The 27,333-nt window shown below is 38.3% G+C and overlaps 1 protein-coding gene across 1 annotated transcript in view; it reads left to right on the plus strand.

The window, feature by feature from the left end:
- Positions 1-27,333, plus strand: part of KCNH5 (potassium voltage-gated channel subfamily H member 5) — a 1,175,650-nt gene that overhangs the window by 546,956 nt on the left and 601,361 nt on the right. The window lies entirely within an intron of this gene.

Raw genomic sequence — 27,333 nt, forward strand, 5'->3', positions numbered from 1 at the left:
AACTTTGTAATTAATATATATTAATTATATATATTTAAATAAAATTGTCAAAATTACTTTTTTACGCGTCTGTAAGTCACAATCTTCTCTGCTTGTACCTTATTTTTATGTTTTAAAGTGCAAATAATAGTCTATATATATATTTAAAACAAGAAATATTAAGTTTCTGATTACAGTACTGAACTATCTTTCTGAGGGTACTTTGTATACAAAAGTATTAAACATGATATAAAGCTACCTTTAGGTGGTATAAACTGTATTATGACATGTAAATATTGCGACATAAGATAATGTTATTTACCCTTGGTCCCATTCCTTCTCCAAACTGTCCCATTTTACCGATACAAATATTCCGAAATCCAAAATGTTTCTGGTCCCAAGCAAAGGGTTTAAGTGCTGTTCCATTTTGTCTCTTGCTAAGGCTTTTGGTGTTTAGTAACCTCTGTAATGTTAAATATGAACACAAGTACTGATTAGGAGTCACTACCTAGCCAATTAAGGGCTAGATTACAAGTGGAGTGCCTATAAACGTAAGTAACCAGCATTACAAGTCGTTGGTATTTTTCAATCAATAGTAAAATTGTATAAGAAATATCTATTGGAAATGATATTATTGCCCCTACCTTCTTGCTGCAGTTCCTTTCTGCCTCTTGATGCCCCAGGATCACCTATGCACTAATGGGACCAGCCCCCGCACACAGCATACCCAGCCCCACCCATGCAACACCTGTGACTCTTACTCTGCCCACCCTTCTTGATGGTATTGCATGATGGATAAGTATCTGCCTTCACTTCTCACTATTGCTGATTGGTGGCTGTACATATATGTCCCTTGTTATTAGTTCAACTGATGTGTTCAGCTAGCTCCCAGTAATGCATTGATGTTCCTTGTACAAAAGATACCGAAAGAATGAAGCACATTTTATAATAGAAGTAAATTCGATTGTTGCTTATAATTGTATGTTCTATCTAAATCATAAAAGAAAAAATGTGTATGTCACGTCCTTTTAATATTCTCTATGCATTCTACAAAACATAACAAATTAATTGCGATCGCTCCGTTCATTAAATGCGTCCTGGTAACTAAAAATGCACCAGGACAAACAAACCTATACATCTGGTTCTAGCCGTATCTCTTTATGCATTGATATAAGGGGAACAAAACAATATTCATTAAGATTTAGTTCTATTACTTCTCATGAATATATAACTATTGTTACTTCAGTAGTAACTTCCTCTCAAGTAGTTAACTTAGCTTTAGAGAAAATCTGACTCCATCTGCTCATATCATTTGTCCAAGGCTATAACCTAAATAATTCTCTTAATTATTTATGGAAACAGATTACTGTAAATGAACCAATACATTTTTAATGCACTGTTATTTTACAAGTATGCTGCGCTGCATTGTGGGTTTTTTTTATTCCAAGGAAGCCACATACTCCTGATTGTGCACAACATATGGTGCATCTATTACATTGCAGAGCCAAGTAACCGGGTGGTTTTGTTAGACCCAGCACCATGAGATAGAAGCTGCAGACGACGTGTTAGCTTGTAGTTGTTTAAAGGAGATGCTAGGTATTTATATATGTAGAATAATATAAAATGTACTGGCCTAGATTCATTAAACTGTGTTGGGACTGCATGCAATTCCCCAGAGTTCCCTGTGGGCTTATTCTCTGAGAAAGTAAAGGGAGTCTTTTTAATTACCCCCTTCTCCTGTGGGACTGCTTAGTTTAAAGGGACATATGAAAGCAATAGTGCATTACAGTGTTTATTTTTGCACTATTGCTTGCACACAATTATTATTATTTTTTTAAATCTTTATTTATAGACCAACATAATAACAAAAAAAGAAAAATGAGATAGGTTAATTTCACATTTTCATATCACCACATAGGGTGAATTAAACGTAATAAACAAAAATTCAGCTTTCGTATTTCATAGTTTCATGACATCTCACAGAATGTTTAAGGTAACAACAAAAACAATTATATAATTATATAACATTATTAACCTGGACCTGGTCCAAAAATATAGGAAAAACTCTGCTCATATTGCCCCTAACCCTAGGATTAACATATCTAAAGGGTGGGGTTAGCAAGTGTATCTGTGCTTACAACCTTAATCAAGACCTCGTACTTAGAGATTTCAAAAAGTATAACCAATCAATTCTTATCATTTATCTTAATACTGTTGGAAGGTTTTACTCTGTTTCCCTCTCTGTCACTAACTAATGGCTAGATTTAGAGTTCTGCGGCCAAAGGGGTGCGTTAGCTACGCATGCTTTTTTTCCCTGCACCTTTTAAATACCGCTGGTATTTAGAGTTCTCTGAAGGGCTGCGTTAGGCTCCAAAAAAGGGAGCGTAGAGCATATTTACCACCACTGCAACTCTCGATACCAGCGGTGCTTACGGACGCGGCCAGCTTCAAAAACGTGCTCGTGCACGATTCCCCATTAGGAAACAATGGGGCTGTTTGAGCTGAAAAAAAACCTAACACCTGCAAAAAAGCAGCGTTAAGCTCCTAACGCAGCCCCATTGTTTCCTATGGGGAAAGACTTCCTAAGTCTGCACCTAATACCCTAACATGTACCCTGAGTCTAAACACCCCTAACCTTACACTTATTAACCCCTAATCTGCTGCCCCCGCTATCGCTGACCCCTGCATATTATTATTAACCCCTAATCTGCCGCTCCGTACACCGCCACAACCTACATTATACCTATGTACCCCTAATCTGCTGCCCCTAACACCACCGACCCCTATATTATATTTATTAACTCCTAATCTGCTGACCCCGCTATCGCTTACCCCTGCATATTATTATTAACCCCTAATCTGCCGCTCCGTACACCGCCGCAACCTACGTTATCCCTATGTACCCCTAATCTGCTGCCCCTAACACCGCCAACCCCTATATTATATTTATTAACCCCTAATCTGCCGTCCCCAACGTCGCCTCCACCTACCTGCAATAATTAACCCCTAATCTGCCGACCGGACCTCACCGCTACTCTAATAAATGTATTAACCCCTAAAGCTAAGTCTAACCCTAACACTAACACCCCCCTAAGTTAAATATAATTTAAATCTAACAAAATAAATTAACTCTTATTAAATAAATTATTCCTATTTAAAGCTAAATACTTACCTGTAAAATAAACCCTAATATAGCTACAATATAAATTATAATTATATTGTAGCTATTTTAGGATTAATATTTATTTTACAGGCAACTTTGTAATTATTTTAACCAGGTACAATAGCTATTAAATAGTTAATAACTATTTAATAGTTACCTAGTTAAAATAATTACAAAATTACCTGTAAAAATAAATCCTAACCTAAGTTACAATTAAACCTAACACTACACTATCAATAAATAAATTAAATAAACTACCTACAATTATCTACAATTAAACCTAACACTACACTATCAATAAATTAATTAAATACAATACCTACAAATAAATACAATGAAATAAACTAACTAAAGTACAAAAAATAAAAAAGAACTAAGTTACAAAAAATAAAAAAATATTTACAAACATTAGAAAAATATTACAACAATTTTAAACTAATTACACTTACTCTAAGCCCCCTAATAAAATAACAAAGACCCCCAAAATAAAAAAATGCCCTACCCTATTCTAAAATTAAAATAGAAAAGCTCTTTTACCTTACCAGCCCTGAAAAGGGCCCTTTGCGGGGCATGCCCCAAAGAATTCAGCTCTTTTGCCTGTAAAAAAAAAACATACAATACCCCCCCCAACATTACAACCCACCACCCACATACCCCTAATCTAACCCAAACCCCCCTTAAATAAACCTAACACTAAGCCCCTGAAGATCTCCCTACCTTGTCTTCACCAGGCCGGGTTCACCGATCGATCCAGAAGAGCCTCCGATGTCTTGATCCAAGCCCAAGCGGGGGGCTGAAGATGTCCATGATGCGGCTGAAGTCTTCATCCAAGCGGGAGCTGAAGAGATCCATGATCCGACTGAAGTCTTCTATCAAGCGGCATCTTCAATCTTCTTTCTTCCGGATCCATGTAGTTCATCCCGCCGACGCGGAACATCAATCTTCACCGACGACTTCCCGACGAATGACGGTTCCTTTAAGGGACGTCATCCAAGATGGCGTCCCTCGAATTCCGATTGGCTGATAGGATTCTATCAGCCAATCAGAATTAAGGTAGGAAAATTCTGATTTGGGTTCAGTGTCCCTTTAAGGTTTTTGAAGATATCCCTGCTGGAAATGTTGGATCTCCACATATTGGCATATATTTAGAAGGTTTCCAATTAATGTTTAATTCTTTGCAGAATTTTTGCCAAGCCAAAATGGGGTGCAAAATGTAAAATAATAATATTTCTCATCCCATTTTAAAACCTGCCTAGAGTTATACACTATTTAATATTTATATCTCTTTATATGTTGCCTGAGCCCTAGATAAATCTTGTGATGTCATTTACAATTTCAGATGTGATGTAATTTACAATGTCAGATGTGATGTCATTAGTGTATTTGTAAACAAAACCTGTATCACGTTTAGATCTGTATCCTCTGATTTTATATTTGTGTGAAATTTGTCATAAACAAATTATGGGAGCTTTTAACTCTGACTGTTTGAATTTCAACTCTCTTCTAACAAGATAAAAAAGAAAGATATCTTAAATTAAAATTTGAATAAGTGCCTGTTTTTTATGTAGCCCATGGCAGATGGGGACCGTAAATTTACATGGAAATATAGAGTTCAAACTCTCGCCAAGGCTGCTGGTTTTAGGCATCACAATATGTGTCCTATGCACAAGCGCTACAGTTCCTATGTTTAGCTGGATTTCTGCAAATATTATTAGACAAATATATTCAGACAAATAAAAGAACCCCCCCCCCGCTTATTTTGCTGTTTTATTTGCATTCCTTTTGATGCTGCAAATACTCTAGTTCTTTTTTTTCACGCTGTTAAAACTGTTACTCTTCGCCTGGCATTTATTTAAACAAGAAAGTATTGAAAAGTTCAGACTTACGCTATTTAATAACTTTATTATCAGCTGATTTATTCTTGGGTCAGTTAACAAGTATGGGCTCCATTACATATGCGGCGTCGCCCGCAAAAGCCGGTGCCGCCGGTTTTTACATGATTTTGCTATTACATATACGGCACCGCATATAAATGCACGTATATTTCACCCGTTGTCCGCAAATTTTTTACTCGCAATAGGCTAACATGGGACCACGTCGCAAATCGGTATCCAATATTCAGCGCAAGGGCTTACGTGGCGAAAATGGAGAAATGTTACTCCATTTTCACCTTGCCAAACAAGGCAGCCGCAGCAGGCCTTGCGCTGAGTATGGGAGCACCGTAACTCCCGTAACTGCCTGTAAAATATAAACTAACACCTAACGCGTGCGCAATATCTATATACCTGTCAACCGCAATCCCCCACCGCAATCACTAATAAAGTGTATTAACCCCTATATCCGCCATCAAACACACACCACAATTACTTATTAACTATTAACCCCTAATCCTCCAATAACCCACAACGCAAATAGTTAAACACTAAGCCCTCTAACCTAACACTCCCTAAACTAACCCCATTACATGAATTAACTAACTTACAATTTAAAAAACCTAGCATTACTTTAAAAATTAAAAAAACTAAATATAAATTAATCTAAAATTACAGAAAATAATAAAGCTAAATTTAATAAAAAAAGAGGATTGCCAATAATTAAATAATTATACCTAATCCCTATGAAAATAAAAAAGCCCCCCCAAAATAAAAACACCCCCTAATCTAATGATAAACTGCCAATAGCCCTTAAAAGGGCTTTTTGCAGGGCAATGCCCCACGATAAACAGCTCTTTTACACAAAAAAGTCTAAGTCCCCCCTAAAAGTCAACCCCTCCACCCACCAAACCCCCCAAAATAAAGCACCTAACACTAAACAAACCTAAACTACCCGTTGCCCTGAAAAGGGGCTATTTTGCTGCCCTTTAAAGGGCATTAAGATTAACAGCTCTTTTATGAAAAGCCCATCCCTAATCTAAATAAAAGAACCCCCCCAAAAATCCCTTAAAAACCCTAAGTCTAACCCCCAAGTGGTACTCACATGTCCTGAAGCCGGTGGAGAAGGTCCTGTTCCAGGCGGTGAAGTCTTCTTCCAAGCAGCAACCTCTTCTTTCTTCTTCCAGGAACCAGCCGGCATGGAGCAGAGGGCAGAGCTGAAGACCGATGACCGCGGAGCTGAAGACCGGCGACCCTGGAACTGAAGACCGGTGACCCTGAAACTGAAGACCGGCGACCGCGGAGCCATGGAGCGTGCGGGATCCTCTTCATGTGATCTCCGCCGTACACTGAATAGGAATTCAAGTTATGCGATTAAAAATGGCGTCCCTTGAATTCCTTTTGGCTGATTTGAGCCTTCAAATTCAAATCAGCCAATAGGATGAGAGCTACTGAAATCCTATTGGCTGTTCAAATCAGCCAATAGGATGAAAGCTACTGAAATTCTATTGGCAGGACTTCAGGACAGGTGAGTACCACTTGGGGGTTAGACAGGGTTTTTTTAAGGGATTTTTTTTTTTTTTTTTAAATTTAGATAGGATGGGCAGTAAAAGAGCTGAATGCCCTTTTAAGGGCAATGCCCAACAAATGCCCTTTTCAGGTCAATGGTAGTTTAGGGTTTTTAGTGTTAGGTTATTTTATTTGGGGGGGGTTGGTGGGTCGGGGGGTTTACTGTTAGGGGGGATGTGCATTTTCTTTCTGCAAAAAAAACTTTTAAGGGCTACTGGTAGTTTATTAGAGTAGGGGGTGTTTTTATTTTGGGGGGGCTTTTTTATTTTCATAGGGATTAGGTATAATTTTTTTACAATTTGGTAATTTTCTTTTTTATTTTCTGTAATCTTAGATTTTTTTTTATTTTCTGTAATTGTAGCTTAAAGGGACAGTCTACTCTAGAATTTTGATTAGACTGTCCCTTTAATTTATACTTAGCTTATTTGTATTTTTAAAGTAGTGTTAGTTTTTTTTAATTTAATAGTAACTTTAGTATTTTGTAAATTAGGTAATTTGGGTTAATTTAAGGGGTGTTAGTTTAGGGGGGGTTAGGTTAGGGGTTAGGTTAATTGCGTTGTTAGCTTTGGCGGTTTACGGGGTTAATAGTTTTAATAGGTTTATTGTGGGTTAATGGAGGATTAGGGGTTAATAGTTTTATTGGGTTTATTGCGTTGTGGGTTAATGGCGGATTAATGGTTAATAGTTTTAATAGGTAGTTTGCGATGTTGGGGTTGGCGGATTTAGGGGTTAATAATTTAGTTATTACTTGCAGTGTGGGTTTAATAGCGGATATAGGGGTTAATAATTTAATTAGGCTTATTGCGTTGTGGGGGGTTGTCGGTCTAGGGGTTAATACATTTATTATTAGTAGTGAGAGGGGGGTTGCGGATATAGGGGTTTTTTTACGCGTCAGGCTTATTTTTGGAAGGCGTTAGACTTTTACGGGAGATTTTTTATTTTCTTTACTTTTCTTAGGTGCCGGCAATTTCTAAAGTGCCGTAAGTCACTGGCGACTCCAGAAATTAATATTTACACTCATTTCTGGACATCGCTAGTTTATCCGACTTACGGCACTTTATGAACTGCCGGTGCCGTATATGTAATAGCCCGATGTGCGAGGTGAAGTCACGGGCGGCGCGGGTTGCAGCGCTTGCGCTGAAACCTGCGCTGTATATGTAATTGCGCCCTATATAAGCTTTGCTCTTGGACTATTCTGTCCGACGACTTTAAAAAAAACAAACAAAAAAAATCTTTCTTTAATCTGCTGTTCCTCTGCTGCCTTGTACAAATTATCGTAGGTAATAAAGGGTTAACAATTTTGATTAAAGGGGTATGAAACACAATTTTTCTTTCATTATTCAGATAGAACATACAAAATTAAACAACTTTTCAATTTACTTCTGTTATCAATTTTGCTTCATTCTCTTGGTATTTTTTATTGAAGGAGCTCTATGCATTGCTGTGAGTTAGCTGAACACATCAGTAAGCCAATGATAAAAGCTATATTTGTACAAGCATCAATCAGCAGCGAGTTTCCAGTTCCTGAGCCTACCTAGATATGCTTTTCAAAAAAGGATACAAAAAGAACAAAGCAAAATAGATACAAGAATTAAATTGGAAAGTTGTTTAAAATAGTACACTCTATCTGAATCATAAAAGAAAGTTTTTTGGTTTCATGCCCCTTTAACAAGCTAATAATGTTGTCAAAATTTGGCCGAACCACCCCATGAACTAATCCTGGATGAAACAAATTAACATTTTTCCTGACAAATTATTTGTCCAAATATTTTTGTGTGTACATGCCTATATATTTATTAATTATTATTATTATCATCACTAATATTATTGTGTGTACATGCCTATATATTTATTAATTATTATTATTATCATCACTAATATTATTGTGTGTACATGCCTATGTATTTATTAATTATTATTATTATCATCACTAATATTATTGTGTGTACATGCCTATGTATTTATTAATTATTATTATTATCATCACTAATATTTTTGTGTGTACGTGCCTATGTATTTATTAATTATTATTATTATCATTCGGCTAGATTACGAGTTTTGCGGTATGAGTAAAAAAGCAGAGTTAAGGCTCATAACGCTGCTTTTTCACTACCGTTGGTATTACAAGTCTTGCAGGTTTAGGGGCACCACACACTTTTTTGGCCGTACCGCAAATTAATTTACGCAATTTTCCTAATGTCTTTTTTCAATGGGACTTCCATAGCGCCGGTATTACAAGCTTTTTCTGGGAGGCCAAAAAGTGAGCGGTACAGCCTATCCCGCAAGATTCGTAACGCAATCTAAAGTCAGTAGTTATGAGTTATACGCTACAAAGCTGTAGCATAAAACTCATAACTAAAGTGCTAAAAAGTACACTAACACCCATAAACTACCTATTTCCCCTAAACCGAGGCCCTCCCGCATCGCAAACACTAAAATAAAATTATTACCCCAATCTGCCGCTCCCAACATCACCGCCACTATATTAAACATATTAACCCCTAAAACGCTGCACTCCCGCCTCGCAAACACTAGTTAAATATTATTAACCCCTAATATGTTGTCCCTAACATCACCGCAACCTACATTAGTTATTAACCCCTAATCTGCCGCCCCAAACGTCGCTGCCACTATACTAAAGTTATTAACCCCTAAACCTAAGTCTAACCCTAACACCCCCTAACTTAAATATAATTAAAATAAATCTAAAAAAAATTCCTATCATTACCTAAATTATTCCTATTTAAAACGAAATACTTACCTGTAAAATAAACCCTAAGCTGGCCACAATATAACTAATAGTTACATTGTAGATATCTTAGTTTTTTTTTTTATTTTACAGGCAAGTTTGTATTTATTTTAACTAGGTAGAAAAGTTAAAATTAGTTATTAACTATTTACTAACTAAATACAAATTTACCTGTAAAATAAAACCTAACCTGTCTTAAAATAAAACCTAACCTTACACTACAATTAAATAAATTAAATTAATTAAATACAATTACCTAAATTATTATTATTTTTTATTATTATTCTTTATTTATAAAGCGCCGACAAATTCCGCAGCGCTGCCCATGGGTACAAGGATAACAGTACAGTGGAGAAACAATACGATAAGACACAACATTTTACAGACAAATACAGGGGGAATTGAGGGCCCTATTCCCGTGGGAACTTACAATCTAGACGGGTAGGAGGATGGGAAACAGGAGGTGGGGACTGCAGAGGTGAGAATGATATTAGTGAGGAGATAGAGGGCAACTGTTAGTTAAGTGAAGTTAGTTTGTTAATAAGTCGGGTGATAAGCTTCCCTGAACAGAAAGGTCTTTAGGGAACGTTTAAAGGAGGAGAGGTTAGGAGCAAGTCTGACATCTCGAGGAAGTGCGTTCCAGAGGGTTGGAGAGAAGTCCTGTAGTATAGAATGAGAGGAGGTGATGGTAGAGGACGCAAGAAGCAGGTCGTTGTTGGATCTTAGGGGATGGGCTGGAGTATATTTGTTGATGAGTGAGGACAGGTAGGGTGGGGCAGCATTGGTGAGGGCTTTGTAGGTCAGGGTGAGAATTTTGAATTTAACTCTGTTGTGAATGGGGAGCCAGTGAAGGGACTCACAAAGAGGCGCAGCAGAAACAGAGCGTCGAGAGAGGTGGATTAGCCTGGCAGATGCATTTAGGATGGATTGGAGGGGAGAGAGGCGGGAGAGAGGGAGGCCAGTTAGTAAGTTGTTACAGTAGTCAAGTCGGGAAATTACCAGGAAGTGGATGAGCTGTTTGGTAGTTTCAGCACTCAGAAACGGACGAATTTTGGAGATATTGCGTAGGTGGTTGCAGCAGGATGAAGAGAGCAGTTGGATGTGGGGAATGAAGGACAGATTTGAGTCAAGTGTGACTCCGAGGCAGCGGACTTGGGGTGATGGGGAGATAGTGGTGCCACCAACAGTGATAGAAAAATTAGAGACTGGAGTGGAGCTAAAGGGGGGGAATTAGAAGTAGTTCGGTCTTGGACATATTTATTTTTAGGTGGTGAGAGGCCATCCAGGAGGAAATGCCAGATAAGCAGTCGCTGATGTGAGAGTTGACAGAAGGAGAGAGTGCAGGGGTGGAAAAGTAGATCTGGGTATCATCAGCATAGAGGTGATAGCTGAAGTCATAGCTGTTGATAAGTTTACCCAGTGAAGAAGTGTAAATAGAGAAGAGTAGAGGACCCAGGACAGAGCCTTGAGGTACTCCAACAGACAGAGGCAATAGAGAGGAGGAGTCACCAGCAAAAGAGACTGAGAAGGATCTGTTAGAGAGATAAGAGTGAATCCAGGAGAGGGCTGTGTCACAGAGACCAAGAGAACTGAGAGACCGTAGGAGAAATTACAACCCCCCCCCCACTAAATTACACAAAATAAATAATTTTTTATCAGATATTTAAACTAATTACACCTAATCTAATAGCCCTATCAAAAAAAAAGCCCCCCCCCCCAAAATAAAAAAAACCCTAACCTAAACTAAACTACCAATCTCCCTTAAAAGGGCCTTTTGCGGGGCATTGCCCCAAAGAAATCAGCTCTTTTACTTGTAAAAAAAAATACAAACACCCCCCCCCCAACAGTAAAACCCACCACCCACACAACCAACCCCCCAAATAAAATCCTAACTAAAAAAAACTAAGCTCCCCATCGCCCTGAAAAGGGCATTTAGTTGGGCATTGCCCTTAAAAGGGCATTTAGCTCTATTTCTATTTCCCAAATCCTAATCTCAAACTAAAACCCACCCAATAAACCCTTAAAAAAACCTAACACTAACCCCCGAAGATCCACTTACAGTTTTGAAGACCGGACATCCATCCTCAACAAAGCCGGGAGAAGTCTTCATCCAAGCCGGCAGAAGTGGTCCTCCAGACGGGCAGAAGTCTTCATCAAGACGGCATCTTCTATCTTCATCCATCCGACGCAGAGCGGGTCCATCTTCAAGACATCCGGCGCGGATCATCCTCTTCAAACGAAGTCTTCTTCCCGAATGAATGTTCCTTTAAGTGACGTCATCCAAGATGGTGTCCCTTGAATTCCGATTGGCTGATAGAATCAGCCAATCAGAATTAAAGATGAAAAAATCCTATTGGCTGATGCAATCAGCCAATAGGATTTAGCTTCAATCCTATTGGCTGATCCAATCAGCCAATAGGATTGAGCTCGCATTCTATTATGGCTGTTTTAATGTGTAATTTAGTGTTTGTTTTTGTTTGTAATTTAGGTAATTGTATTTAATTAATTTAATTTAATGTAGTGTAAATTTAGGTTTTATTGTAAGACAGGTTAGGTTTTATTTTACATGTAAATTTTAACTAGGTAGTTAGTAAATAGTTAATAACTATTTAGTAATTATTTTACCTAGTTAAAATAAATACAAACTTGCTTGTAAAATAAAAATAAATCCTAAGCTAGATACAATGGGGGATAGTTATCAACGTGTCAACTTTCCTGCCTTCGCCGGCCCAATACGCCCGCCTAAGCTCGCCTACCATCGCTGCCGCGGACCTGAAAAAATTCGTCTAAGTTATCAATAAATCTGTCAAAAAGCCACGCACCAAGTACGGGGCGATGAGCAGCGGACTGTGAGAGTTATCACTCATCCGATCTCGCTGCTCTTCGGCTTTTTTACAGCTTTATTGCTAGCCTGTCACTAAGCACCCACACTAACTACACTGTTCTACCCCCTATACCGGCGCCCCCGGAACCCCCCGCAACTCAATAAACTTTCTAACCCCTAAACCGCCGCTCCTAGACCCCGCCGCAACTCTTATAAATGTATTAACCCCTAAACCGCCGCTCCCGGACTCCAGAGTATGCACATATGATGCACTATATTGCAGATATAAAAAGAATGAAGTAGATTTGGCAAGAAAAGAACTGTAAATCAGATTAATTTTTTATTCTTTTAACTGTATGGCCTGTCTGACTCATGAAAAAAAATGTAGGTGTCAACTGTTAAACAAATATTGCTGCACTAAGTATTAAAAATCGCAAAAACACATTTTAAAAACCATTTAGTTTTTCATAACCTATAAAGTTTCTGACAAACTAGTTTTTAAACATAATTCAGGTTGCGGAGCAGATTAAACAAAAAAAAATCATTAACTTTGTCTTTTTTTCCTGGTTAATTGATTTGATATTTGAATTACAAAGTCAAAACCTACATTTTTTCCCACTTACAGATTTCTTTGCTCTCCCAGAGGCTTTATAGGAAGCTGTTACAGCAACATATTCCTCTGCTAATTGGTGAACTCATTTCAGTAAATATCACTTTCACTAGCTGTAATTGCATGTCAGGTCGGGCGGTAATTCCTACTGTAGACATTTCTTATTTACATAGAAAGCTGATCAGAGACTTCCCGGTGGTTAATTTAACTTATGTGGATTTAATTTTCTTCATTTTTGGACTTAGACTTTGATTTATGTTATTAGCTAAGATGTCATTTTGTCATATCTGCAACACTTTCCTGAAGGGCACTGGGTTTCGTGCAAGGGATGTACAGACGTGTGTTAAATATATATTAAAGGGACATGAAACCCACATTTTTTCTTTCATGATTTAGAAAGAGAATGCACTTTTAAACATCTTTCTAATTTACTTATATTATCTAATTTGTTTTATTATCTTGATATTCTTTGCTGAAAAGCATATCTAGATATGCTCAGTAGCTGCTGATTGGTTGCTGCACATAGAAGCCTCGTGTGATTGGCTCGCCATGTGCATTGCTTTTACTTCAACTAAGGATATCTAAAAAAATTAAGCAAAATAAATAATAGAAGTAAATTGTAATGTTGTTTAAATTTATATTCTCTATCTGAATCATGAAAGAAAGATTTTGGGTTTAGTGGCCCTTTAAGGCCAACCATCCTAAACATTAAACAGTAAGGGTTAGATTACAAGTGGAGGGTTATTTAACGCTCCTGCTCATGCTAGAAGTAAGCTTTTTTGCATGCGTTGGGTTGCGCTCCTATACAAGTTGAAAGTAAATTGTTTTCGCTTACGTGCTAACCCAACGAGCATAAAAATTAAACATCCTACTTGCAGGCAAATCCGATTGCATATTCTCAAGTATGCTAACCCAACAAAAAATCTGAATATTTTTCCAATGTTCTTCATATAGAAGAATATTTTCTATGTATTTATATATATATATATATAATGTTTTTGTTGAAACATACTGTATCTATCTATATATCTATCTATCTAGATTATATATATAGGTATAAAATAATGTTTAAGAGCTGGTGTTTTTATGAGTGTAACTGTACTTTGTAATGCATTTTTGATGTGTTTTATGACACTTTGTTGTCCCACAAAACAGTTAACTAGAACAGACACGGTAATAATTCTAGCGTAAATCGCGATTGCGCTCAGGAGATCGAGTTTACTTTCAACTTGTTGTACGAGTGGAAAACCCAACGTGCGCAAACACTCCTGTGATAAAGCCCTGATCACTCGCACGTAACTGTTTGCGCTCCACTCGTAATCTGGAACTAAATAAATACTAGACAAAATGATGTATTCTAAGCAAAGTATAGCCTGAGAATAATAGGCAGATGTATTTTAAAAATATATTAGTTGCTTATAAATTGAAGATATAAGTGTAAAGGTTTAGTTTCTATACTTTAGTTGTGCTCCCCCTTATCTGTCTTTTCTGCTGAGGACAATTAGGGACATATATGAAACGGGCAATAAAAGAGAGTAATAAGCTAACAGGGATTTCTCACAGACTTGTCTGCACAGCCTTTTTTTTTTGCATGCTTTATACCTGTCCCTAATTGTCCTAAGCAGTTGGTTGTTATGTGCAGGGCTCTTTTTTGTGCCTCTAATTTGCTAATGAAAGGAAGAAAGATAAAGAACATTTAGGGGGCTTTTTAAGAGGTGTACCCCAGGACTACCTAATACTATATATCTGTTTGTATAATTTCTAATGCAAAACCAGAACATTTACATTAATTCTACCGAGTGACTTATCATCTCAGAGCACAAGGTTATTTACACAACAGATCAGGAACATGGGTTCCTTCCATCAGGCTTTTCAGTGGGTATATTCCTGAGCTGTAAATTGTGGTAACAAAATTACATCACTAAATTATTATAAAGCATGTAATTTGCAATGCAGTGCTTAACCCCTTCAGAGAAGAACTTGCCCAAAGTACCGGATACATTATTTTTAGCATTTTTGCTATCACTCCATTTAAACAGAAATAGAACCTTGTTTTTTTATTTTATTTTTATTTAGCTGTCAAAACTATATATTTTTTTTTTTACTAGAAAACCCAAGGTATTGATCTACCAGTTTGGTATATTTAAAGCCACCATTTCACCACCAAATGCAATTATTTAAAAAAAAATGTTTTTCACAAACTTAGGGTTTCTCACTGAAATGATTTACAACATATGGTTGCAAAAGCTTCTCTGGGATCCCCTTTGTTCAGAAATAGCATATTTTTGTTCTGTTTATATATTTATTTATTTCAGGTTTTGTTATTTGCCCTGTGTTGCCATTTTATTAATTTGGAGTGTTGGTGTTCTTTGCCGCAATTTAGAGATTTTAATTTTCATATTATTATAGCCATAGTCTATAATAAAAACACATTTTGAAATGCTTATAACTAGCTAAATGAATTTGTCATATACTATAACATCTTCTTAGCTAATTTGCAAATGTTTGAAGATTTTCGTATCCAATTCCTTATGAACTAGGTTATCTGTAGTTTTATATTGGATGATGTGTGAGGTCATCATTCATGTTATATCATTTGTTTGCTAATGTCACTATGTGATGTCATTGATGAATAGTGGATGTACGAATTTAGTGGAATGAGGGGTAGAATAGCCCTCATGATATTTGCTAAAGGCAAATGTTACCTTGATAGCTGTGTAAGAGACATCCACTACACTTCTGTTTTTTGAAATGCAAGTTTATTGAGCACTATACTGTATGCATATATGTCTTGTCTTCATGGTGTCTGGAATGTACGTTGTAAAAGTCTTAATGGTATTAGCCATAAAAATTTATATTAAAAAGTAAGCATTAAAATTAGTATTGAAAGCCTGCAGCAAAATGCGAATCTACATTAAGGCGTAACATTAATTCTTAAACTTTTGTAAAAAAAAGTAATCATATTTAAAGCGACAGTCTACTCCAATTTTTTGTTTAAAAATATAGATTTATTTATAATTAACATAATTCAACTCCGATTGCAAATGAGGTTTGTTGTCAAAATGTACAGATTTTTAGCTGTTTGCAATGAACAAATCAAACAAAAAACAACTGAAGTAGCTCAACAAATGCGTCAAGTGGTTTCCCCAAATTCATCTGAAAATGCAACTTTTAATGAATTCTGCAAAATTATTCAACCCCCTAATTAGAATCCTTTACAAAAGCACAGATCTGTAAAACAGATGTCTCAAGTGCACCTGATGCAACTAATCAAGGGCTTCATTGGTTGCACCAGGTGTGCTTGAGCTAGGACACAGGAAACACCTCAACTGGCCAGGGGTTTATTGAGTGGTGCGTTTCACTGCATGCTAGAAATATGGCTCAGTCAAAATAATGGTCAAAAATGAAGAGAAGAGATCATCGCCCCTTGGTTTTGTGGAGCGATGAAACAAAACTGGAACTTTTTGGCCGATGGATCAGTGGTATGTCTGTAGGAAAAAGAATGAAGCATACGCTGTATATAACACTCTGCATACAGTTTAGCATGGTAGTGGCCCGGTGGTGCTTCAAATCCTGCAGTGTGGAAGGCAAGATAAATTCATTGAAGTATCAGGAAATCCTAGGAGAAAACGTCATGCTGTCTGTGAGGAAGCTAAAGCTTGGACCTTATTGTAACTTCCAACAGGACAATGATACAAAGCATACCTCAAATTCAAAGGCTTGGTTGCAGAAGAAGTCCTGGAACATTCTACAGTGGCCATCACAGTCACCTGACTTGAACCTCATAGAAAATCTATGGTGGGTTTTGAAAAATGAGGTTGCATCACACAAACCCCAAAAATATTACTGCACTGGAGGCCATTGCTCATAAGGAATGGGCTACGATTCCTCAGGAACGCTGCCAGAAGCTGGTGTCTGGCTAGGCATTTGCAGAAGGTCATAACGGCAAAAGGGTGATCTGCTAAGTACTACAGATGCTTGCCATGAAGGGGTTGAGACTGCAGAATTCATTGAAAGTTGCATTTTCAGTTGAATCTGAGGAAACGACTTGAAGCATTCGTTGTGTTGAGCTATTTTAATTGCTTTTGTTTGATTTGTTCATTGCAAACAGCTGAAAATCTGTGCATTTTAACAATAAACCTGATTTGCAATGGGGGTTGAATCATTTTGATTACGATTGTAATCCCTTTATTACTCATTCCCCAGTCTTGCACAGCCAACATGTTTATATTAATAAACTTTTTACCTTTGTGATTACCTTGTATCTAAGCCTCTGCAGACTGACCCTTATCTCAGTTATATTAATATACTTTTTACCTCTGTGATTACCCTGTATCTAAGCCTCTGCAGACTGCTCCTTATCTCAGTTATATTAATATACTTTTTACCTCTGTGATTACCTTGTATCTAAGCCTCTGCAAACTGCTTCTTATCTCAGTTATATTAATATACTTTTTACCTCTGTGATTACCTTGTATCTAAGCATCTGCAGACTGACCCTTATCTCAGTTATATTAATATACTTTTTACCTCTATGATTACCTTGTATCTATGCCTCAGCAGACTGCTCCTTATCTCAGTTATATTAATATTCTTTTTACCTCTGTGATTACCTTGTATCTATGCCTCAGCAGACTGCTCCTTATCTCAGTTATATTAATATACTTTTTACCTATGTGATTACCTTGTATCTAAGCCTCTGCAGATTGCCCCTTATCTCAGTTATATTAATATACTTTTTACCTATGTGATTACCTTGTATCTAAGCCTCTGCAGACTGCCCCTTATCTCAGTTATATTAATATACTTTTTACCTCTGTGATTACCTTGTATCTAAGCCTCTGCAGACTGCCCCTTATCTCAGTTATATTAATATTCTTTTTACCTCTGTGATTACCTTGTATCTAAGCCTCTGCAGACTGCCCCTTATATCAGTTATATTAATATACTTTTTACCTCTGTGATTACCTTGTATCTTAGCCTCTGCAGACTGCCCCCTTATCTCAGTTATATTAATACACTTTTTACCTCTGTGATTACCTTGTATCTAAGCCTTTGCAGACTGCCCGCTGATCACATGGCTATTTATTTATTATCTATTTACATTTTAGCCATTCAGTTTAGTGTCAGCCACAACTCCATGGGAGTAAGCATAATGTTATCTATAGGGCACACATGAATTAGCAGTGTCTTGTAAAAAGCTAATAAAAAAGCATGTGATAAGAGGCTGTCTGATGTGGCTTACAAACAGGCAGACATTTAGAGGTTTAAATGTTATAAAGTATATTAATATAACAATGTTGGTTGTGCAATGCTGGGGAATGGGTAGTTAAGTAATTATCCATTTTTAAAAACAATAACAATTTTGGTGTAGACTGTCCCTTTAATATAAACTTTAAAATTTGTATTTATGTACAGCTAAATTTCGGAAAACAAAGTTGAAATTGTAATGAAGATGTCAAATTTCAAAATGTTCCTTATATTTATGTTATAAAATGAGTCTTGCAGCATTGGTGGAATTAACCAGGGTATTCCTTAGGCGTGCATGAAGATTCCCTGCAGTTGGCATCAGAGTTGTTGCATCTGAATGTTTTGCTAAATGAGCTGGAGAGTTTGTATCAAAATACACAATGAGCTTATTAAACTTAAAGGGACACTGAACCCAATTTTTTTCTTTCGTGATTCAGATAGAGCATGCAATTTTAAGCAACTTTCTAATTTACTCCTGTTATTAATTTTTCTTCGTTCTCTTCGTATCTTTATTTGAAAAAGAAGGTATCTAAGCTTTTTTTGGGTTTCAGAACTCTGGACAGCACTTTTTTATTGGTGGATGAATTTATCCACCAATCAGCAAGGACAACCTAGGTTGTTCACCAAAAATGGGCCGGCATCTAAACTTACATTCTTGAAGAAAATTTGATAATAGGAGTAAATTAGAAAGTTGCTTAAAATGTCATGCTCTATCTGAATCACGAAAGAAAAAAATTTGGGTTCAGTGTCCCTTTAAGACATGTTTAGGAAATAACAACATTTTGGGCTAGATAACGAGGGGTGTGATATTTCTCACCATTCTGATGTTCCGCAGGTAGATGGTTTGTCGCTACACGTTTACCTTTATGACATGTGTGCATACTGCGTTTGTTAAAACCTTATTCAAGGAGTGGAGTGAATTTGGTAATGTTAAACACATAAACAGAACAAAACACAGATTACATTTTCTTTATTAACACAACCATATATCTGAGTCCCCTAACCTACAACCCATTTGAGGGAGGGGACAAATGGCTTAGACTGTGACTTAGCTGCCAGCTGTTATTATGCCCTTAATAGGTCCAGCCACTCACTGTCGACCTCACCCCTATTCCGTCCCTCCCTATATGTCTGAATATCCCCCCCTAACAGCCTGCCTTGTGCCTGCTTGAAAGACTATCCCAGTCCCCAGGAACACCCAGCAATGCACTGACCAAAGACCCAACTCAGCTCCTGAACCAGTTGACCTCAAGAGATTAAGGCCCCCAGCTCAGTTGATAGCTGAACACATCAGGTGAGCCAATGACAAGAGTCATAAATGTGCAGCCACCAATCAGCATCTAGCTCCTGAGCCAACCTAGATGTTGTTTTTTAACAAAGGATATCAAAACAACAAAGCAAATTAAAGAATTTGAATGGAAATGTTTAAAATTGTATGATCTATCTTAATCATGGAAGAAATAATTGTGGGTTTTATTTTCCTTTAACTCTTTAGCTCCAAATCCTCTTTTTAACCTGCTCCATCCCTAGTACAGTTGTTACACATTTTCTTATCATTCCAAATGACCTGCTTGGTCTAACAATATCATTTTTTATGGAAAATGTGAAAAAGGATTCAATCCAGTCCTATCTTTGCCAATCCAGTCCTATCTTTACCAATCCAGTCCTATCTTTACCAATCCAGTCCTATCTTTACCAATCCAGTTCTATCTTTACCAATCCAGTCCTATCTTTACCAATCCAGTTCTATCTTTATCAATCCAGTCCTATCTTTACCAATCCAGTCTTATCTTTACCAATCCAGTCCTATCTTTACCATTCCAGTGCTATCTTTACCAATCCAGTCCTATCTTTACCAATCCAGTCCTATCTTTACCAATCCAGTCCTATCTTTACCAATCCAGTGCTATCTTTACCAATCCTGTCCTATCTTTACCAATCCAGTGCTATCTTTACCAATCCATTGCTATCTTTACCAATCCAGTCCTATATTTACCAATCCAGTGCTATCTTTACCAATCCAGTGCCATCTTTACCAATCCAGTGCTATCTTTACCAATCCAGTCCTATCTTTACCAATCCAGTGCTATCTTTACCAATCCAGTCCTATCTTTACCAATCCAGTCCTATCTTTTTTTTTTATATTTTATTTTTATTCATTTTACATATAATAAAAGCAATTATAACAACCACATGCAAGTGGTTAAAAGAGGACAAACAGCAAGTGACAACCAATATAAATTAGTCAGAGTTTTTTAGAGTGCTTCCCATGGTGCTCTGAGCTCAACATTGAGCAGCACAGGATTTAGCCAACCTCCACAGGTGGAAGGTGGTTCAAAATGTGGTTACTGAGATCTTGTCACTGGCGGCTTCGCCCAATCCAGTCCTATCTTTATCAATCCAGTCCTATCTTTTTACCAATCCAGTCCTATCTTTTTACCAATCCAATCCTATCTTTACCAATCCAGTCCTATCTTTACCAATCCAGTCCTATCTTTTTACCAATCCAGTCCTATCTTTTTACCAATCCAGTCCTATCTTTTTACCAATCCAGTCCTATCTTTACCAATCCAGTCCTATCTTTACCAATCCAGTCCTATCTTTACCAATCCAGTCCTATATTTACCAGTCCAGTCCTATCTTTACCAGTCCAGTCCTATCTTTACCAATCCAGTCCTATATTTACCAATCCAGTGCTATCTTTACCAATCCAGTCCTATCTTTACAATTAATTCACTTATTCTACTAAAATATTATCACATACAAAAGGGACTTGATTTATAGCACATAATACTATGCTTGGGCTGTACTGCAGTGAATATTGAATATTAAAATACCCCTAAGTGCACTGACTGGTGGGTATGCTCCATGCACTGACTGGTGGGTATGCTCCATGCATTGACTGGTGGGTGTGCTCCATGCACTGACTGGTGGGTATGCTCCAAGCAGTGACTGGTGGGTATGTCCCAAGCAGTGACTGGTGGGTATGCTCCATGCATTGAATAGTGGGTATGTTCCAAGCAGTGACTGGTGGGTATGTTCCATGCACTAACCGGTGGGTGTGCTCCATGCACTGACTGGTGGGTATGCTCCATGCACTGACTGGTGGGTATGCTCCATGCATTGACTGGTGGGTATGTTCCAAGCAGTGACTAGTGGGTATGTTCCATGCACTGACTGGTGGGTATGCTCCATGAGTGACTAGTGGGTATGTTCCAAGCAGTGACTGGTGGGTGTGCTCCGTGCACTAACTGGTGGGTATGCTTCATGCACTTACTGGTTGGTATGCTTAATGCACTTACTGGTGAGTATGCTTCATGCACTGACTGATGGGTATGCTCCATGCACTAACTGGTGGGTATGCTCCAGTTACTGACTGGTGGGCATGCTTCATGCACTGACTAGTGGGTATGTTTCATGCACTAACTGGTGGGTATGCTCCATGCACTAACTGGTGGGTATGCTCCAGTTACTGACTGGTGTGTATTCTCCATGCACTCACTGGTGGGTATGCTCCATGCACTAACTGGTGGGTATGCTCCAGTTACTGACTGGTGGGTATTCTCCATGCACTCACTGGTGGGTATGCTTCATGCACTGACTGGTGGGTATGATCCATGCAATATCTGGTGGGTATGGTCCAGTCACTAACTGGTGGGTATGCATCATGCACTGACTGGTGGGTATGCTCCATGCACTGACTGGTGGGTATGCTCCATGCACTAACTGGTGGGTATGTTCCATGCACTAACTGGTGGGTATGCTCCATGCACTAACTGGTGGGTATACATCATAGACTGGTGGGTATGCATCATACACTGACTGGTGGGTTTGCTCCATGAACTAACTGGTGGGTATGCATCATGCACTAACTGGTGGGTATGCATCATGCACTGACTGGTTGGTATGCATCATGCACTGACTGGTGGGTATACATCATACACTGACTGGTGGGTATGCATCATGCACTAACTGATGGGTATGCATCATGCACTAACTGGTGGGTATGCTCCATGCACTAACTGGTGGGTATACATCATACACTGACTGGTGGGTATGCTCCATGCACTAACTGGTGAGTATGCATCATACACGGACTGGTGTGTATGATCCATGCACTAACTGGTGGGTATGCATCATGCATTAACTGGTGGGTATGTTCCATGCACTAACTGGTGGGTATGCATCATGCACTAACTGGTGGGCATGCATCATGCACTGACTGGTGGGTATGTTCTATGCACTAACCTGATCAGGCAAGGTATGAAGTACAACTACCAGCCAGTACCTAGGCAAGCTTTGAGATGAGTACCAGGCTTGTGCAATTGGTGCCTGTCTACTGTCAAAAATTCAGTAAGAACACGCATCCTATACTGTGTACAATAACTATAAATACAGGCGTTCAAATGATTTATATTATAATTTTAGTAATTATAGACTTTACGTCACGGTGAGGAGAGGGTTCTCCTTTATTTTGGAGCTCCTGAACACCCACTGCTATCTTTGAGGAAGCGTCAGGAAGGCATGAAACGTGTCAGATCTAGTTTTGTTTGTACCTTTACATCTCTCCTCTGTCCTGAAAGTTTTGTGATTCTAATCAATTGAATAAAGTTTGATTTTTTATCTTCCTCCTATTGTGATTTATACATCTGTATTTATACAGTGATTGTTCCCAGTATGGGATAAATGTGATCACAGAGGAACCCTATTTTGCACATTAACTGTTTGGCATTCCCATGGGCGTATTATGGCCTAGGCCAACAAGGCCGGTGCCTAGGGCAGCAGATTTGGGAGGGGCAGCACATCTGCCCTATCCTCTCTCTAAAAGCCAGCACACAGTACAGTGAGCAATAAAGTGTAGGCTTTTGCAGAGAAGACAAGGCAGGTGCACTGATTAAGGTCACTCTTTACAGGCAGTGCTCCTTTAAACCATTGCTTCATTTAGAGCCGCCGGCATTTTTGCAGTAGAAGCGTTCTTAGCGAGAAACTTGCCTGTGATATGCTTAAAAGGTGAGGCTGGAGAAGACCTTGTGCCGATATGCTGCTGCCCCTTGTCAGCTGTGGTGGATCTGGGAGCGCAGTGCTTATTGCAGGTCTTAGTAACTAACAGACTGGATACGTCTGTGCACTGCTTAGATCAGCTTGTGATGTCTAATCCTAAACTCTCAGCGCTAATGTATGTTAGCTACTAATAGCTGGCTCTCTCTGCATTCATGTGATGTCTAATCATAAACTCTCAGCGCTAATGTATGTTAGCTACAAATAGCTTTCTCTGCATTCATGTGATGTCTAATCATAAACTCTCAGTGCTAATGTATGTTAGCTACTAATACCTAGCTTTCTCTGCATTCATGTGATGTCTAATCATAAACTCTCAGTGCTAATGTATGTTAGCTACAAATAGCTCTCTCTGCATTCATGTGATGTCTAATCATAAACTCTCAGTGCTAATGTATGTTAGCTACTAATAGCTAGCTGTCTCTGCATTCATGTGATGTCTAATCATAAACTCTCAGTGCTAATGTATGTTAGCTACTAATAGCTAGCTGTCTCTGCATTCATGTGATGTCTAATCATAAACTCTCAGCGCTAATGTATGTTAGCTACTAATAGTTAGCTTTCTCTGCATTCATGTGATGTCAAATCATAAACTCTCAGTGCTAATGTATGTTAGCTACTAAAAGCTAGCTGTCTCTTCATTCATGTGATGTCTAATCATAAACTCTCAGCGCTAATGTATGTTAGCTACTAATAGTTAGCTTTCTCTGCATTCATGTGATGTCTAATCATAAACTCTCGGCGCTAATGTATGTTAGATACTAATAGCTAGCTTTATCTGCATTCATGTGATGTCTAATCATAAACTCTCAGCGCTAATGTATGTTAGTTACTAATAGCTAGCTGTCTCTGCATTCATGTGATGTCTAATCATAAACTCTCAGCACTGATGTATGTTAGTTACTAATAGCTAGCTGTATCTGCATTCATGTGATGTCTAATCATAAACTCTCAGCGCTAATGTATGTTAGTTACTAATAGCTAGCCGTCTCTGCATTCATGTGATGTCTAATCATAAACTCTCAGTGCTAATGTATGTTAGCTACTAATAGCTAGCTGTCTCTGCATTCATGTGATGTCTAATCATAAACTCTCAGCGCTAATGTATGTTAGCTACTAATAGTTAGCTTTCTCTGCATTCAGGTGATGTCTAATCATAAACTCTCAGTGCTAATGTAGGTTAGCTACTAATAGCTGTCTCTGCATTCATGTGATGTCTAATCATAAACTCTCAGCGCTAATGTATGTTAGTTACTAATAGCTAGCTGTCTCTGCATTCATGTGATGTCTAATCATAAACTCTAAGCGCTAATGTATGTTAGTTACTAATAGCTAGCTGTCTCTGCATTCATGAACCCACAAAGTAAATAGTAAGGGGGGTAGTTATCAAGCCGTCAACCTCAAATACGCTGGAATTCCGCAGCGTATTTGTGGCGAGGCTGATTCGCCTTAGTTATCAAAGGCTACAGACCGGCAAAAGTAGAATTTTGTGACGTAAACTTCGATACGCCGGACTCCGTCCGACACAGATTGATTCTTACGTCACTACAGATGTTCCGCACACAAGTACGGCACAATCTCACTACTTTTGCTAGTTATCAAAAAACTAGCAGGTACGCTCGGCACTTTTACGGCCCAGCGTACCTGGTTTTCAAACCGCCAGCCTAAAGGCGGCGGATCCCATAGGAATCAATGGGAGTCTGACCATAGCGAAAGTTCATGTTCGCTGCTGTCAGATATCCCATTCATTCCTATGGGAGCTGTCTGCACTTAACACCCTAACATGTACCCCGAGCCTAAACACCACTAATCTGTCCCCCCTACACCGCCGCAACTAAATAAAGTTATTACCCCCTAAACCGCCACTCCCGGAGCCCACCGACACTATAATAAATATGTTAACCCCTAAACCGCCGCTCTCGGAGCCCACCGCAAGCTACTCTATACATATTAACCCCTAAACCGCCGCTCCCGGAGCCCACCGCCAACTACATTATACCTAGTAACCCCTATCCTGCCCCCCCTATACCGCCGTCCTCTATAATAAATTTATTAACCCCTATCCTGCCGATCCCGCACCTCGCCGCAACTAAATAAATAGTTTAACCCCTAAACCGCCGCTCCCGGACCCCCGCAACCTATATTAAATTTATTAACCCCTATCCTGCCCCCTTCTACACCGTCGCCACCTATAATAAATTTATTAACCCCTATCCTGCCCCCCACTACACCGCCGCCACTGTAATAAAATTATTAACCCCTAAACCTAAGTCTAACACTAACCCTAACACCCCCTAACTTAAATATTAATTAAATAAATCTAAATCATATTTCTATTATGAACTAAATGAATCCTATTTAAAACTAAATACTTACCTTTAAAATAAACCCTAATATAACTACAATATAAATAATAATTATATTGTAGCTATCTTAGGATTTATTTTTATTTTACAGGTACCTTTCAATTTATTTTAACTAGGTACAATAGCTATTAAATAGTTATTAACTATTTAATAGCTTACCTAGCTAAAATAAAGAGAAATTTACCTGTGAAATAAAAACTAACCTAAGTTACAATTACACCTAACACTACACTATACTTTAATAAATTATTCCTATTTAAAACTAAATACTTACCTGTAAAATAAACCCTAATATAGCTACAATATAATTAATAATTACATTGTAGCTATCTTAGGATTTATATTTATTTTACAGGTAACTTTGTATTTATTTTAGCTAGTTAGAATAGTTATTAAATAGTTATTAACTAGTTAATAACTACCTAGCTAAAAGAAATACAAAATTACCTGTAAAATAAATCCTAACCTAAGTTACAATTAAACCTAGCACTACACTACCATTAAATAAATTAAATAAACTACCTACAAATAACTACAATTAAATACAATTACATAAACTAACTAAAGTACAAAAAATAAAAAAAGCTAAGTTACAAAAAATAAAAAAAATAAGTTACAAACATTTAAAAACATATTACAACAATTTTAAGCTACTTACACCTAATCTAAGCCCCCTAATAAAATAACAAACCCCCCCAAAATAAAAAAAATGCCCTACCCTATTCTACATTAAAAAAGTTCAAAGCAATTTTACCTTACCAGCCCTTAAAAGGGCCTTTTGTGGGGGCATGCCCCAAAGAGTTCAGCTCTTTTGCCTGTAAAAGAAAAATACAACCCCCCCAACATTAAAACCCACCACCCACATACCCCTAATCTAACCCAAACCCCCCTTAAAATAACCTAACACTAATCCCCTGAAGATCATCCTACCTTTAGTTGTCTTCACTCAGCCGAGCCACCGATGGAACTGAAGAGGACATCCGGACCCGCAGAAGTTATCCTCCAAGGGGCGCTGAAGAAATCTTCCATCCGATGAAGTGATCCTCCAAGCGGCGCTGAAGAAATCTTCCATCCGGGCGCGGTCATCTTCCAAGAGGCGCTGAAGAAGTCTTCTATCCGGGCGAGGTCATCTTCGAAGCCGGGTCTTGAATCTTCATCCCGCCGACGCGGAACATCCTTCTTTGCCGACGAACTACCGACGAATGAAGGCTCCTTTAAGGGACGTCATCCAAGATGGCGTCCCTTCAATTCCGATTGTCTGATAGGATTCTATCAGCCAATCGGAATTAAGGTAGGAAAAATCTGATTGACTGATGGAATCAGCCAATCAGATTCAAGTTCAATCCGATTGGCTGATCCAATCAGCCAATCAGATTGAGCTTGCATTCTATTGGCTGATCGGAATTGCATGCATCTCATACCATTTTCTCCCTTAGAGAAGGGAGAGAAAAGAAGGGGAGGGGAGAAAAGGGAGGGAAAGGAAAGAAGGAAGGGAGGGAGAGAGAAGAGAAAAGTTGGTAGGGAGAGGAGAAATTGAGGGAGGGAAAGAAGGGAGGGAAAGAGAGGGATAGAAGGGAGCAAGGGAGGGAGTTGAGAAAAAGAAGGGAGGGAGGAAGGGAGGGAAATAAATAAGGGAGGGAGTGAGTTGAGGAAGGGAGGGAAATAAATAAGGGAGGGAGTTCAGGGAGGGAGGGAGTTGAGGAAGGGAGGGAGAAAGGGAAAGAAGGGAGAAAGGAAGGGAAGTAAAGAAAAATACACTTTGAAAACTCTCACTGCCCTTTACGAGCAACAACATACAGTAATTACCATCATTCAAGTAATGAAAAGTTTTAAGTGTCCGTTTAGGGGGGTAGTTATCAACGTGTCAACTTTCCTGCCTTCGCCGGCCCAATAC

Source organism: Bombina bombina, chromosome 1, assembly GCF_027579735.1.
Source record: "Bombina bombina isolate aBomBom1 chromosome 1, aBomBom1.pri, whole genome shotgun sequence".
Lineage (NCBI taxonomy): Eukaryota > Metazoa > Chordata > Amphibia > Anura > Bombinatoridae > Bombina > Bombina bombina.